The sequence below is a fragment of the Nicotiana tabacum genome, chromosome 3 (assembly GCF_000715075.1).
Source record: "Nicotiana tabacum cultivar K326 chromosome 3, ASM71507v2, whole genome shotgun sequence".
Taxonomy (NCBI): Eukaryota; Viridiplantae; Streptophyta; class Magnoliopsida; order Solanales; family Solanaceae; genus Nicotiana; species Nicotiana tabacum.
In genome coordinates this window covers 8,447,615-8,463,810 of record NC_134082.1, presented here as the reverse complement: position 1 = coordinate 8,463,810, position 16,196 = coordinate 8,447,615, and positions in this window count along the sequence as shown.

Genomic DNA, 16,196 nt, shown 5'->3' with positions numbered 1-16,196 from the left:
TAGGCGGATAGCATGTTTTGTGACGCCGATGTCTTTTTTTTTTTTTACTTGTATTCACTTTGTGCTTAATGCTTAATATCTCGTGACTCCGTGAATACTTGCATTAGTTGAGAGTCGAAATGAGACTGTCCTTAGTGAGTCATATGCCATGAGTGGTAAGATTTTTGTGTAATCTATGTATTGTACTTGTGTCTAGAACTTGCCCGGTATGTGAGTTGAAGCGAAAATTTAGGTGATGCTCGGTTTGAAAAATGATTTTAGGCTTTCTTTGATCTTTTTGAGCTTAAATGCTTATCACAAATAAAATTTATCCCGCATTCACCTTTTTGTTCTTAATTGATATTATTTTGATCCTTTTACCTCTTAAAGCACTTTAACTGAAATAAGCGCTAAAAGAAGTAAGGAGGGAATTTGGTGGCTTTCGAGTGGAACCAATGAAAGGACGAAAGTTGCACTTCTTTCGTCAAAGAATATGCCACTAGCGAAAATTGTAGAAGAAGAGAAAATTGTTATTGAAAGAAAAATAATGTTGAAAAAAAATATGTATATGAATAAAATGAGATCTTTTCTTTGCTAGTGAGTGTGAATTAAAGTAGCTCTTAAAGAAGAAGGGAACATTTTTTGGGGTGATATTATTTGTGAAATTGAAGTGGCGTTGAAGAATTTGCGCTCAAAGTTGATTATGTGATGTATTAAAGTACTTTGGAGGGTTAGCCACTATTCCTAAATATATCCTACCCGTCCCTTAGCCCACATTACAACCACGAAAAAGTCCTAATTGATTTTAGATCGAGTGAGCCTACATTAGTAGAGATTTACATTATGGGCAAGCCTATGATACCAATTGCATGCATGTGACTTCTTTGTGAGAGTGAACGAAGTTTCTTTGATACGTGAGGTCCTTAAATTATATTTGATCATTAGATTCGAATGTGTGGATTCAACTCACTTCCCTTGGTTGTGAAGGCATATGGTTTCATGAGGGATGGTTACATTATTAGACTTCTCTACGATGTTGAATGTTCAAGCCATGAGTGTATTTTGACATTGAATCGGTTTTTGAGGCTAGAATTGTGGCATAAAAAAAGGGAAGTGTACGTGAATGCATATTCTAGAGCTTAATTGTTACTATCAACCATGGTCATAGGTGTAGTGTGATTTGAACAAAAAAAGCTTAATTTTGTTTCGTCTACTATAGTGATGGTTTGTTCGAGGACGCACAAAGGTTTAAGTGTGGGGTGGTGATGTTGGGCATATTTCTATATGTTTTGATGTTACTTTACCCATATTTTAACCGCTTTTTGGTGCTATTTTGTGTTTGAAATGCCCAACATGTGTTAATTATTAGTTTTATGTCTTATTAAGTTATGTGTGATGATTTAGGATGTTTGGGGTGTAAAAATATGAAGAAAAGATGCTCCAACTAGAGGAGAAGAGGGTGGATGCGTTGCATCCAACCTTGGATAGAAGGCTAGTTGGTGCACCCTTAGCAGTGAAGTTGGGCCATAGCATCCGCCTTAGCATCCGCACTTGGGCACAACAGAGATGGAAGAGCAAAGGATGGATGCAAAGCCAAAGAAGTGGAGGATGAGGTAGATGCGAAACATCTACCCCAACATCAATCTCTGAAGCTGAGTCGGATTAGGAAAAGGAAAACTTAGGCCCACGACTTTTCTATGCAATATATAGGCCAAAAATGCCCCTTTTAGGTCATTTAACACACTTTTTGAAGTGGATTCGACCTAGGGAGAGCATAGAGCCGCCGTTGAGGCCAGTTTTCATCTTTTCTTCCACCAAAATTAGTAATTTTTATGTTTCTTTGTATGATTTGTCGTTTGGCTGCCCTGTCTATGTGGAGCTAAACTCCACGTGAAATGACCCGACTGGTCGTTTTGAACTTTTGCACTTTGATCGCTAGTTCCCGGGCATGACTTGCCCCGTGTAACGTATTATGACTGATGTAGATCGTTAGTTTTGGTTTTCAGGAAAAAATCAGAATGAATTTGAAGGAACAGTCTCAGTTGAAAGCTTTAAATTCGAAAGGTTTGACTAAGAGTTGACTTATTTGTATATGAGCTCGGATAAGAAATTTTATGATTTGGACAGCTTTGTTGGGTGATTTATGACTTAGGAGCGCGATCGGAATGCATTTTGGAAGTCCGTGGAAGGATTTGACTTGAATTGGCAAAGTTAATATTTTGGCGAATTCCGGTTGATAGGTGATATTTTGATCCGAGGGTCGGAATGGAATTCCGAGAGTTGATGTAGCTTTGTTGTGTTATTTGTGATGTGTGTGCAAAATTTCAGGTCATTTGGACGTCGTTTGGTCGACTTTTTGATCGAATTCGGATTTTGGAAGTTTTGGAATTCTTGGGCTTGAATCCGAGGGTGATTTGATGTTTTGATGTTGTTTGGAGCATTCTGAAGGTTGGAACAAGTTTGATTTATGTTATGGGGTGTGTTGACATGTTTGGTCGGGGTCCATGAGGCTCGGATATGTTTTGGAAGAGTTTTTGGAAGATTTTGCCGTTTTGAGCATAAACATGTAATGATCAAAGGTTCATTTTTAGTTCTAGAGATCGAAATTTGATTTCGAGACTTCCAAATTTTTGATAATGAATTATAGGACTGATCTGGAATGTTTGGTCTAATTTCATCAAGTCATGATTGGGTTTTTGACACGAAACATGAGTTAATTGTTTAATGAGCGAAATGGGTATTGAACTGAGCAAATGAGCTCCGAATTGAGTTTCGACTGAAGGACTATGTTCGTATTATTATTTGTGACTCATAGGAATAAGAATCATCGAATTCCGAGTTTGTATAATGGAGTTAGAGCCTTTTTAGTGAAAAAAAGCTGTTGCAATTTTCTGGGTAGGTTCTGCATTTTTCGCACGTGTGAACAGTAACCGCACCTGCGTGAACAATATCCAAGTATAGTACTATGTACAGTATACATGAACAGTATTCGTGTACAGTACATATGAACAATACCCCCGTGAATAGTGTAGTGAACAGTACCGCGTGAACAGTACCCAAACGCGTGAACAGTGCCCCCGACATTTTCTGGGCAGATTCTTAAGTTCTGAAAATGGGACTCGTCCCATTTTCCATTTTTATCAAATTAGAGCTCGGGGAGAGGCAATTTTTGGGAGATTTTCAGAGAAAACAACGGGGTAAGTGTTCTTAACTTAATTTTGGTTAGATTACCCGAATCTATTACTTGTTTTGGCATTTAATTGGTGATTTTAGTTGGGAAAATCTTGAAAACCCTCTTGGTTTAATTTGAAGATTTGAGGGCCGAGTTGATGTCAAATTTTAGTAAAATTGGTATGGTTGGACTCGTGGTTGGATGAGGTTTCATATTCCGTAATTTTTGCCGGGTTCCGAGATGTGGGCCCCACGGGCGAATTTTGAGTGCAATTTCGAATTTTTAATGAAAAATGTAGAATTTCATATGGAATTAATTCCTATAATTTTTATTAATTGAATCGAATTATTGTGGCTAGATTCGAGGCATTCGGAGGTCGATTTGAGAGACAAAGGCATCGCGAGCTAGAGGATTAGCCGGTTCGAGGTAAGTAATGATTGTAAATACTGTCCTGAGGGTTTGAAACCCCGGATTATACGTCGTTGTGTTACTTTGAGGTGACTTACACGCTGGATGACGAGCGTGGGGTAGAGCACCGCTGGGGATTGTGACCTAGTCCATCCCGAACGAATATTTTAATGCGTATTTGATAGTTAATTGTTTGACATTATTATATTTTTGGGTTGTATGCCATGTTTGGGGCCTTGTGCCGACTTGTTGAGACCCTTAGGGGCATTTTTACTATCTTTCCTCACTCTATTTGTTTGAAAGCATATTCTCAGTCATGTTTTACCTGTTTACTGCTCAAATCTGGCTTTATCACTATATTCTTAAAATGTGGAAATTGTTTTGGGCTGAGTTCCCTGTTTTACTGAGATAGACCGAGGGTCTGATTGTGAGATTGATGACTGAGATAGACTGAGAGTCTGATGGTGAGGTTAATGACTGAGAGAGGCCGAGGGCCTAGTTGTGAGGATTATATATCTATAGATCGGGCTGCACGCCACATCAATGTATATATATATATATATGTATATGGATCGGGCTGCATGCCGCAACGTACTTATATGGATCGGGCTGCGCGCCACAGCAATATAGCGCTTGGGCTGTAGGAGCCCCTCCGGAGTCTGCACACCCCCAGTGAGCGCAGTCGACTATTTATATAGATCGAGCTGTGCGCCACAGCGATGCATGGATCGGGCTACACGCCGCAACGGTTACTTTTATTTCAGTTATTGTGAGAGATATACGGATCAGGCTGCACGCTGTAGCGGTTACTTTGATTTCAGTTATTGTGAGAGATATACGGATCAGGCTGCACGCCGTAGTGGTTACTATATGGTACCAATTGAGCGTGAATGCTGAGTGTGAGTACTGATTGGTAAGAGTTGAGTCATGAGTGACAGAGAGGCTAGCCCGAGGGGCGATAGATATATACATGCATATGAGTGATGTTTTTGCCTGAGAGGCCTGTTTATGGACTTATTGATTTTACTCATCTTTAAAGTGAATTTCTATCGAATATGTTGATTTATCGACTGTTTTCACTCATCTTTATATTGAGCCTCTGTCGGAAAGTTGAACAAATATTTTAAAGCAACTTTTATTTAAACTGGGGTTTATGAGATGTTCAGAAATTAATCAGTGATTTGGCATTGGTTATTTCCACTGAGATTTTTAAGTTATGAAGTGTTTATGATTACTGTTTTGCCCGAGGGGCTGTTTTACAAACTATGTTTTGCCCGAGGGGCCGATTATGACGTTAATCTCTATTATTATCTTAAATGGTATTGAACCCCTACCGAAACTGCTGGAAAGTATTTCAAAATGATTTTTACTAAAAGCTGGATTTTAAAAGGGAAGATTGACTCGTATTATGATTTGAAGGCCTGTTGTGTTTATTGAGCCTAACGTGAATATGGATTCATTATTTCCTACTGCTCAGCCTTTATTTACTCTTATTACTTACTGGGTTGGAGTACTCACATTACTCCCTGCACCTCGTGTGCAGATTCAGGTATATCGGAACCCAGTAGCGGGTGTTGATAGCTCAGTCGCGGAGTCATCAGAGTTAACAAGGTGACTGCATGACGTTCGCAGCACCGCTTCCTTCCCCTCATTGTTGTTACTGTATTTAGTACATTTTTACACTTTTGTTGTATTCAGACCTTGATAGTTGCTCATGACTAGTGACACCCCAATGTCGGGCTGGTATTTTATTCTGCACTGTTATTCCAGGATTTTATTATGAAACATTGTTTAATTTAAAGACTTAAAAATGACTCTTAATGCTTAAAGGGTTAAGGTGAGTGTTGTGTCGGCTGGCCTTGTCTTCACGAGAGGCGCCATCACGACCGGGCCGGTTTGGGGTCGTGACACCAGATTCCGTGGTTCTAGCACGGTCGCTTAAACTATTATAATCGGCCTATTATCCAATTTTAATACATGTTTTTTATTCAATCTTGCGCTTAATTATTTAATTGCTTGATCCCCATTTGAATACTATCTATGATTCTAGAATTGAACTCGAAAATGGGAATTCTAGATTACATATAGGATTGACTAGAGCACATTCTTGAACCTGGGCATCGGGGAACGGATTCGCAGTTAGGATAGACATATATACCTAATTTCCTTGCTTGGTTGATGTACAGGAATAATAAACGCGTTCTTGTTGATTCTAACTCCATAGACATATGGGCGTTAGGTTAGCTTGAATAGGCGAGTAAGAACTCGACAGATTCTTATGAGCAATATTAACCCTATCAATCAATAAACTAGATAAATTAGTCAGCCAATTCAATTGAAGAATATAATAGGATTGTTAGATAGCCCATAACCCTAGATCGTTTTCATTACATTGATTTCATAAAAATCTGCCCTTTCTCTGTTCAAAGTTCATTATTTATATTTCTTTATTTAATTAATTTAGAATCAAATATTTCTAGGTTTAATTCTTATTTAAATAATTAAAATAATCTAATTTAGTTAATATTTAATCACAAGTCCTCGTGGGTTCGACATCCGACTTCAAGTCACTTTATTACTTGACGACCGCATATACTTCCGTGTGTTTTGGGCCGCAACAATATTATGCTAGAACTCAAACACGCGGAAAGTTCCAGTATAATATACTAGAGATTGGAGCACATGTGTATGAACTTCTAGCATATTATGCTGGACCGATATATTATACTGGAACTCCAGTGTATTTATGATGGAACTCCAGTATAATATATTGGATACTGGGACTCCAGTATATTATACTGGAGTATTTTCCGGATTTTGAACAGTGTTTTCGTTCAGATTTATCTTTACATGAAAAGTGGCTAAAATTCGATTACTTTTGAAACTGTGGTTATTTTTGAATGACCACTTGTAAATCTGGTTATTTTGGAATTTCTCCCAATTTCACTTGTAGAGGTGCACTCAACAATAATTGCACAATAGTAGTCTTTGAGCATGGGTTCACGCACATATACTTAAGTAATTTTATAAAAAAATAGAAAAAATTACAAGAAAATACACATGACTTCACACCATAACAAAAAATGGCCTATGTTTTTATGTTTTACCCTATCAAGCCCATATTGTACATATTTTGAAAGCATCGACAAATTCAAAATAAGTGTTCTTACAACCATTGCTTCTAAAAGCTATGGAGTTAAATATGTATTCTCACAACCATTGCTTTTACTCTCTCTTCTTCTCGCATTTAAAAGCTATGGAGTTAAATATGTATTCTCACAACCATTGCTTTTACTCTCTCTTCTTCTCGCATCTTCTACATATGCTTCAAGGGGCCGAGTATTTTCTGCTTATCCCCCTGTCACCTAGTTGCAATGTAAGAAAATTAAAAAGTAGAAGTCCACCATTGAAGACCATTCAAAGCTTTGCTTTCGAAAATATAATTTTTTGAGTTTGTTAGTTGTTTGGATTGAATGTTGTTCCAATTGATTGTAAAAATCAAAAGGAGTTCAAGATTTAAATTTGAAGTAATTTGGAGTAGATTTTAGTTAAATTTCAGAAAAGACGCAAGGAAGAAGACGAAGACAGTTTTTTGTATAATTTTGTATAATAGTGTACATGAGTGTATAAACACATCTTATACACTATTATACACTTTTATACACCTTTATACAAACGTTTGCAAACGAACTTCTTTCACGATTTTCAATTGCAATTCTTGTTCAAAACCAGTCCAAATCTCTATTAAATGACTTCAAATTTTATACACAACCTCCTTATACTATTTCTAACAAGTTTAAATAATACTCACTCAAAAATGCTCAAGAAATCAAATTTGAAATTTATACCCACATATTTAAGCTTGTTAAAAATCTAATTTTCACTACCCAAGTGGATTTGGTTTGTTGAACTAATATTTGAGTCACACTTACTGATTCGAAAGTTAGCTTAAAAGCTTGAGCAATCTTTTTTAAAAATTAAAGAGTAATTTCGAGAATCTATTGGAGTTGAATGTTGGGTATTAACCTATTATTTTTGGGCTAGTTAGTTGTAAATTGAAATATGGGCTATAAAATTGAAAAATAGGGAACCCATTTATTTTTATGTAAAATTTTCCCAAAAATATAATATTATTAAATATGATTTAGGAAGAGGAATATGGACGTGAATCCATATCGTTCGACTTGAATATATCTCTATTTACACTTCCTTTTTTTTTCAAAATCTTTTTTATTATATTAGGGGAGGGGGCGTGAAAAGGGAAGGGAATGCTACGTTATTGATAAGATTTTAACCCTTGATCTCAACCGAGAAAGATAGAGAGCTCACCAGAACTTAATATTCGTTGATTTCGTACTTGTATCACTGCAGTTTTTTTTGGGCCAAGAGATTGTTGATTTTTTTATTAGTAAAAACAAATCAACAAACAATAGATAGAAGTGAATAGGTTGAGACACATTTGAGAGTAAAAAGCCATACCTTCGGGGCTCGTTTAGATGAGTTTATTTTATGTTTGATTGAAATAAAATTATGCTAATTTTGGAATTAGTTATTCCGGGATTATAATAATTTTTTTTTTATTCTTTTGAAAGACTGAAATAACTAATCCTAAAATAACTAATTCCAAAATAATTAATTATGAGATAACTTATTTCCGAACCAAACGACCCCTCAGATCGTTGAGCAATAAAATTGTATATGACCACTAAACTTCGCCGTACATGAATTGTATAGGTAACAACCTCTTGATTAACGGGAAATGGTTGCAAGAAAACCTGAATCCATATATGCACACTTTAAATCCGGATTTGTCTTTGTATTTAAGGTATTTTCAGCTATGATAATGTCGATTTATGTTATTCTAAATATAGAAGTTTTATTCGAAAAAGCCTAATAAAAACTCGTTCACAAAATTCACACCTAAATCTAAGTGCTTTGATTCCATAATCTCAATTCTGTCATTACTTTTTTGAGCAAAGAAGTATGGCAGTTTAAGGTAAAAATTGCACGGGGCGCCCTATTTAAAAACTTTTAATTTGTACCTACTTTTTAAATAACTTTAGCCCTATTTCTTTTCCTCCTTACTTTACAACTCTCTCAAATCATATATAAGAGAATCTCAGCCAAGCAGAAAATATTGAACTGATGATATTGGTGTTGAGGTTCAGACGAAGTAACCTCCATTTTCATGTGGGGTGAGAGAGAAAATCCTAACCAGTTACTATTAGCATCATTATGACTATTACTATTATTATTATTGCTACTTCTGTGGCTGCTGCAATTGTTGTTATCATCATTCATAAACTTCATCTTCATTCAGTTGTTGAGGTATTCTTCTAAGTTTGTAAAGTTTTTTTGTGGTTCAAGGTAGTTCAGTAAAATATAAATTAAAATTATAAATATTCACATTTTTCATAGAAGATGAGTCCTAAATTAGCGAAACAGATGGAACAAAAGGAGGTTATTTCTCACATGAGAAGACACGACACAATCCGGAGAAGACAGTACTCATCAACACGAAGAATAATCAAAGGAGTTATTAGTATCTAGATTAACTAAATAACTTCAGCTTTAGAGCTGAAGTTCGACAGTTATAAAACAAAAACTTCAGCTCTAGAGCTGAAGTTCGCCAATTACAAAAATAAAAACTTCAGCTCTAGAGCTGAAGTTCGCCAGTTACAAAACAAAAACTTCAGCATATTTGGTTCAGCACACTTGCTACTTCAGGCCCGTCTACTAGAATGCTGGAGTTTTGCGTGATTGTCTTTGCTACTTCAGCCCCGTATGCTGAAGTTATGCGAAAAAACGGGTATGCTTGCAATTTTTTTTGCAAAGCGAGCACAAGTTAAAACGTGACACAAAAAGCGGATATAGATACAAAAGCCTCGGTTTAAGGTAGACCGAAGTAATAAATCGAACTGCAAACTGACTCAAATTCTCGAAAAAATTGATTTGATAGTTTGATTTAATTTTAAATAATATCTTTCTGATTGAGGTCAAAGTTCTTTAATTTATGTGTATATTAGTGGAGAAAGCAAAATTTTCATTAGGGAGATTCAAAAAATATATAAAAAGTAAATAGGTGAAGAAACCAAAGAGATTCAATATAATATATATTTACCGAAAAAATTTAACCTCATATATATAGTATAATTTTCTAAAAAAATGATTCGGATGAACTCCTTCTCCCTGCTAGCTCCGCCCCTAAACTTTACACTAAACCACTAGAAATCTAATCAATTGACTAGATTTTTTTGTATATGTTTGTTTTTCTGTAGCATTGGGCCTAAATTGTTTTAACTTTTGTGGACGCTAGACCACGAGACAAACAGGCTATAAGACCTCTTTATTGTTCATCAACTCTATTGTTTTTAGAAAATTTATGTTTTATTTTTATAGTTAGATTTTATTATGTTGCAAAAGAATTGTTTGAGGAGAAGCTGTCAATTTAATTTTGAGACTATCCACTATGTATTTTATAGTTTACTTGAATGATTCCTATATAAATTTCTCGCGGAGCGGCATATCAATAAAATAAAAAGAAGCATTAATCGGATTGGAATTGATGGTTAAAATAGCATGGGCTGGTCAGTTTTCGGACTGGTTATTTAAAAATAGTCAGCGTTTGTAAAGTCATTGAAAAATAGCTACTATTTTGCCGTAACACGGAAAGTTCCAGCATAATATACTGGAGATCGGTATACCTGTGCATGAACTTCCAGCATATTATGCTGGAACTCTAACACGCGGAAAGTTCCAGTATAATATACTGGAGATTGGAGCACCGATGCTCCACTCTCCAGTATATTATGCTGGATCGGTATATTATACTGGAATTCCAGTATATTATACTGTAGTATTTTTCCGGATTTTGAACAATGTTTTCGTTCAGATTTATTTTTAAATAAAAAATGGCTATATTTCGATTACTTTTAAAATTGTAGCTATTTTTGAATGACCGACTATTTTTTTAATTTCTCCCGAATTGATGACTTCAATATCTTCCCTAAGGGCCATTAAAGACTAATTATTAACGAATTTTCGTATGTTTTTTTTATCGAGCTTAAATAGTGCCCTCCGAACTGTTTCAGTATATAACTATATATTGCACAAGACCATTTCACATTTCAAGTCAACTGTTCGTATAGTTATAAATTTAAAAACCGATTCAAATCGTCCTATAGGTCGTCATTAGTACAGAAGATCAATTAATTTTTATACTTTTTTTTTTGGAAATTACAAATAGTATAGCGTTTTCATAAGGGATTTCCATCCTAGAAGTGTGAGAATATCGACACAATAAACCCAAGATCAAATATGATATCAAGACAAAAAATAAATCTAAGATTAGCAAGAACGGTTGCGTACCTGTTTGAGCCATATCGCGGATTGACGAAGGACTAGGTCTTTCTCTCTATTACCTTTTCTCCAATATGGCAGCGTCAATAGGACAGATAACACACACAACAAATGTTATGAAATAACTCTGACTATATGTTTATATGAGGGCTAGACATAGGACCTAGCTGCAATTAATGAAATCCTGACGAGCCTCATCTGGTTGAGCCTACACTCAACGCCGTACTAGACTCACCAAGCACATAAAGTGCACGACCCAATAACCAATTATCACACTTGTAATTGGGCTCACGTTTATTAACTATTATCAAACCTGAATATTTATTTAAATATAAATAAAATATTGAGAAATTTTCATAAAGCACTATCTTTTAGTAGTAATTAGCCATCTATAGATACCATTTGCTATTTTACAGATTATAGATACCTTTTACGTGGTTATAGGATATATTTGATGTATTTAAGCTATTGTATTCATGAATACAGTAGCAAAAATAGGCGTGAATCAGGGAAGTCCAGCTAATCAGTTGTTGTATTCGAGTATATTCGACTGTATTCATGAAGTGAAACATGTGATTACAGTTGGACAGATTATTGTATTCGACTGTATTCACGTCGTGAAATAGGGGATTACACTGTTTTAAAAGGGAAAGTGAATCAATTAACATAATAGACTCCTAATATAACTCAACAAACTCAATTATAACACACAAATTTTGTATTTTCAGTTATAAAAAAGATTCTCAACCGAAAAATACCCCCAAAACATAGCAATCTTCAGAAAAATTATATAGTACATCTGAATACATAAATTATATTAATTTAAAAAAAACTTATGAATACATTAATGGCATATAGCGAGATAGTGAATACAATGAAATACATAGAATACAGCGGGATACATTGAAATACAATGAGAAAAGAAGAAAGTGAATACAATGAAATATATGAAATACAACGAAATATATTGAATTACAATGGGAAAAAAGACTATAAATACAATAAAATATATGAAAATACATCAGCAAGAACAATATTAGAAGCAGAAAAATGATAGTGACAAGCCTTGACATATATTAACAGGAAAAGAAGACCTATCAGCAAGACCAACATTAGAAGCAGAGACCAAAAGCTCATCGTGTTGAAACCCAACAAAGACTCTCCATAACTTTAGTTCGTCAAGCCTGTTGTTTATTATGCTTAAAATGGATTGAAATTCCTTTTAATTACGGCAATCTTCTCCGGCCAAGTCCCACAACAATTTCCCCTTTGCTGCAAACTTCCTCCTCTCCCCTTCCCCTGCGATATCGAGTTGTAAACGATAATTTTTGGATTCGGAAGTGTTTGATTTTGGCTCCGGAAGTGAAAACGTACTGTAGGAATATGCCGTTGCAGTCGTCGGATGCGGGAGCCAGAGCAATTTCTGAAGTGGGCTTTGCACAAATCTAGTGAAAGGATGAGGAGATCGAAAATTTTAACGGGATGGAGGAAGAGAATTGGATGTATCAAAATAGAGAGAGAAAGAAAATAGTGTATTTAGTGACTTAGGGCTAGGAGGTAACCAAAATTAAATATTTTGCTATAAACCTTAAAAGATATCTATAAAATATAATTTTTTTAAATGATATTTATTTAAAATAAATAAGGTGTTAACCTTTGCTATAGGAGGTAAAAATTCCTAAAATATTCAATAATGTTAGTCCATTTTTCTTACATTCTCCCACTTGGGCTACATTAGCAAAATTTTTATATTAAAACAAAACAAAAACAACCAAAGAAAAATTAATTTTCTTAAAAAGAAAATTCTGGGATGACGAAAGAAAATATTTGTGGTCACATTTTTATTTCATTTTAAAATAAGTCCATAAACTTTAATCGACCTATATTAACTCAACCTTGAATATCAGACTATGGCGATCTATGTATTATTGTCAACATATGATCTTCCATAATCACAACAATCTCAATTAAGTAAACAAGATCATGGTCTAGTAGTGTAGTAAGGAATAGTGCCACGTGTGATATATTGATATAACAACAATATGTATTCATGCACTATTACCTTATCGGTCCTTTATATGTCATAAAGGCATATAACATATGCACATCTTGGGCGAATTAATTTTCACCTCAAGATACCGTATTATCGAATTGCATTATATACCAAAAGTGGATGCCATCATGGACGAACTAGTTTTCATCTCAAAATACCGTATTACCGAAATGCATCCAATATATATAGCAACTAAAGTTGCATATAATTGCACATCTCAAAACTCTTGGGTGAGCCTATTTTAACCTCAAGATACCATAATGTGACTTACAAATAATGTGAACAGAAATGATGATCATCATAAAATAATATATATAATATTATGTGCGCATTTTATTCCATATAATAAATGTTCACAATCACAGAATATCAAAACTCTCACTAAACTAAAGAATCAAAAGATTCTACAATACCCATATTTATAACATGATGTTTAAAATCAATGGGCCTAAGACTATTAGTTAGTGGATTAACTAGCATTTCATCTGTACGAATATTATGAATAATAATGTCTCCTTGCTTTACCAACTCTCTGACTGTCAAAACTTGATTTGCATGTATTTGGTGACACTACGTAACTTATTATTCTTAGAAAAGAACACAACTGTACTGTTATCACAATACATTAATTTGGGTTTTTGAATTGAGTCAACTAACTCTGAGTTCTGAAATAAAATGCCTGAGCCAAACAACTTGAGTGGATGCACTATAACAAGCCACAAACTCAGCATACATTATCGATGATGTAACCAACGTCTATTTAACGTTCTTCCAAGAAATGACACCACCAACAAGAGTGAAAACACAACCAGATGTGGACTTATAATCATCTATGCACCTGCCAAAGTCAGCATCCGAAAAATCAATAATATCAAGACTATCAACCCTTTTGTAGGTTAACATATAGTCTTTGGTCTTATGAAGACATCTCATGACCTTCTTAGTTGCAACCCAATGATAATGACTAGGATCAGATAAGTATCTTCCAAGGATGTTTATAACAAAAGCTATGTCTAGTTTAATATAAACCTAAACATACATCAAACTGCCAACTGCACTAGCGTAATGAATATTTTTCATGACTTCCCTTTCAATATCATTTTTAGGATATTGCTTCTTACTCAATTTGTCCCCCTTGACCACTGGTATATCTCCAGGCTTTCAAGATTGAATATTAAATCTAAAAAGAATACGAACCACATAGGATCTCTGAGACAACTCAAGAATATTACGAGATATATCACGGTGAATCTTGATGCCCAAAGTAAAAGAAGCATCTCCAAGATCTTTTATCTCAAAGTGTATTGACATGAATTGTTTGGTTTCAAAAAGTAATCCATGATCATTGCTAACCAGTAGAATATCATCAACATAGAGGATAAGAAAAATGAATCTACTCCCGCTAATCTTCAAATTGATGCATTCATCAAACTTGTTCTCTACAAAATCAAATGATGTCATAATACTGTTAAATTTCAAATACCATTGACGAGAAGCTTGCTTCAGGCTATATATAGACTTTTTCAACTTACACTAAGTATTCCTTTCCACTTTCGACGAAACCTTCAGGTTGTTTTATATAAATTTTTAAGACAACTCTCCATTTAGAAATATTGTCTTACCATCCATCTGGTGTAACTCGAGGTCAAAATGAGCCACCAATGCTATGATAATTCTGAAACCGTCTTTATTGGATACAGGAGAAAAAGTCTCATTATAATTAGTTCCCTTTTTCGGAGCAAACCATTTGCAACCAAACGAGCCTTAAATCGATCAATATTTTCATGACTATCTTTCTTGATCTTGTAAGTCCATTTGCAACTTATTGGTTTGTTCCCACTCTGCAACTCTGTCACGCCTCAACTTCAAGGAGCGCGACTGGCGCTCAACCGAAATACCCCAGTCGAGCAAGCTTATCCAATGCCTTCTACCCGAACTTACCCATGACAAAGTGAAATTGTATTTTATTTATTAGACAATGAGGTCACATGAACAACACAACTTCATTACCATTAGTTACTTCATTTATAATTCCCAAAATACATTACACATTCATAGTTTGAAGTGGAGCATGTGATAAAAATACAATATTCTAGTTTGACTTTCCCAACTCTAACATACAACCCACACTATGTCTACGGAGCCTCTAACAGATACAAAAGAGTACTATAAATCTATGATAGTGCCGGCAATAAGGTCCCCACAATACCTCAAAACATAATACGCAAGGAACAAAAAAAATGCACGACCCCGAAATAAAGTGGGGCTCACCAAATCAGCTGGAAAGAGGGTGTACCACTATCATTAATCAATGCCGCCTACTGTGAAACCACTTGCATCCATTAAAGATGCAGCGCCCCCAGCAAAAGGAACGTTATTACATATGTAATAGTATTAATATGTAAGACTAAACACCCTTTTAATAGAACGAGTAACAATACAAGGAGAAGCAATCATAGGATCAATAGAAGTCTTAATCAATACCAAAGCATCAAGTTAGGAGCAAGATAAGTTTTCAAGTAAATTTTAATATTTTAGGTTGGGAGATCTTTAATACCGATATACCACTGTTATTTTTTCATGGAGTCCGATCACGGCCCCATCAACTAGGCCGTCTCACCTAAAGACATCCAATCACAATCACAATCACCGCCATGTGCGCGACACAACGTCCGATCTCAACCCGATCGGCTAGGCCGTCTCACTACAATGCCGTGTGGATCAACATCACATTCCTCTAGCAATACTCTCATCCCAATCAAGGGAAAATAATCTCAACACATCAATCTCATCCCATTTAAGGGGAATATTCTCAATACATTAATTCAGAGAATTACCCTTCAATCACTCCTACACGGGCACGTGTAGGTTTTGGGGTTTGGTTATTTCAACCTACCCTTTCTCGGTGACTAACGATACTCTCAAAAATGTTTGTTATATAAAGGATTTTCAGCTTATTTCATAATCCTTTACACATCTTTTCATTTTATTGGCACTAGTGGTCACAAATGCAATATCATTCTTGGCATGTCGGATGTATTTCATATTTCATACTCACCCCTTTTACTTTCAAGAATCATCATGGATTATCAACAACAAGGCATTTCTAATCAAGACTTTGAGTACACATTTAAGTAATTAAGAGTCTCAAGCACATTGAGTTTTCTTCCAAATTTTGGCATAATAACTTTCATTTGAAACACGACTTGAAGTCATAACATTTTA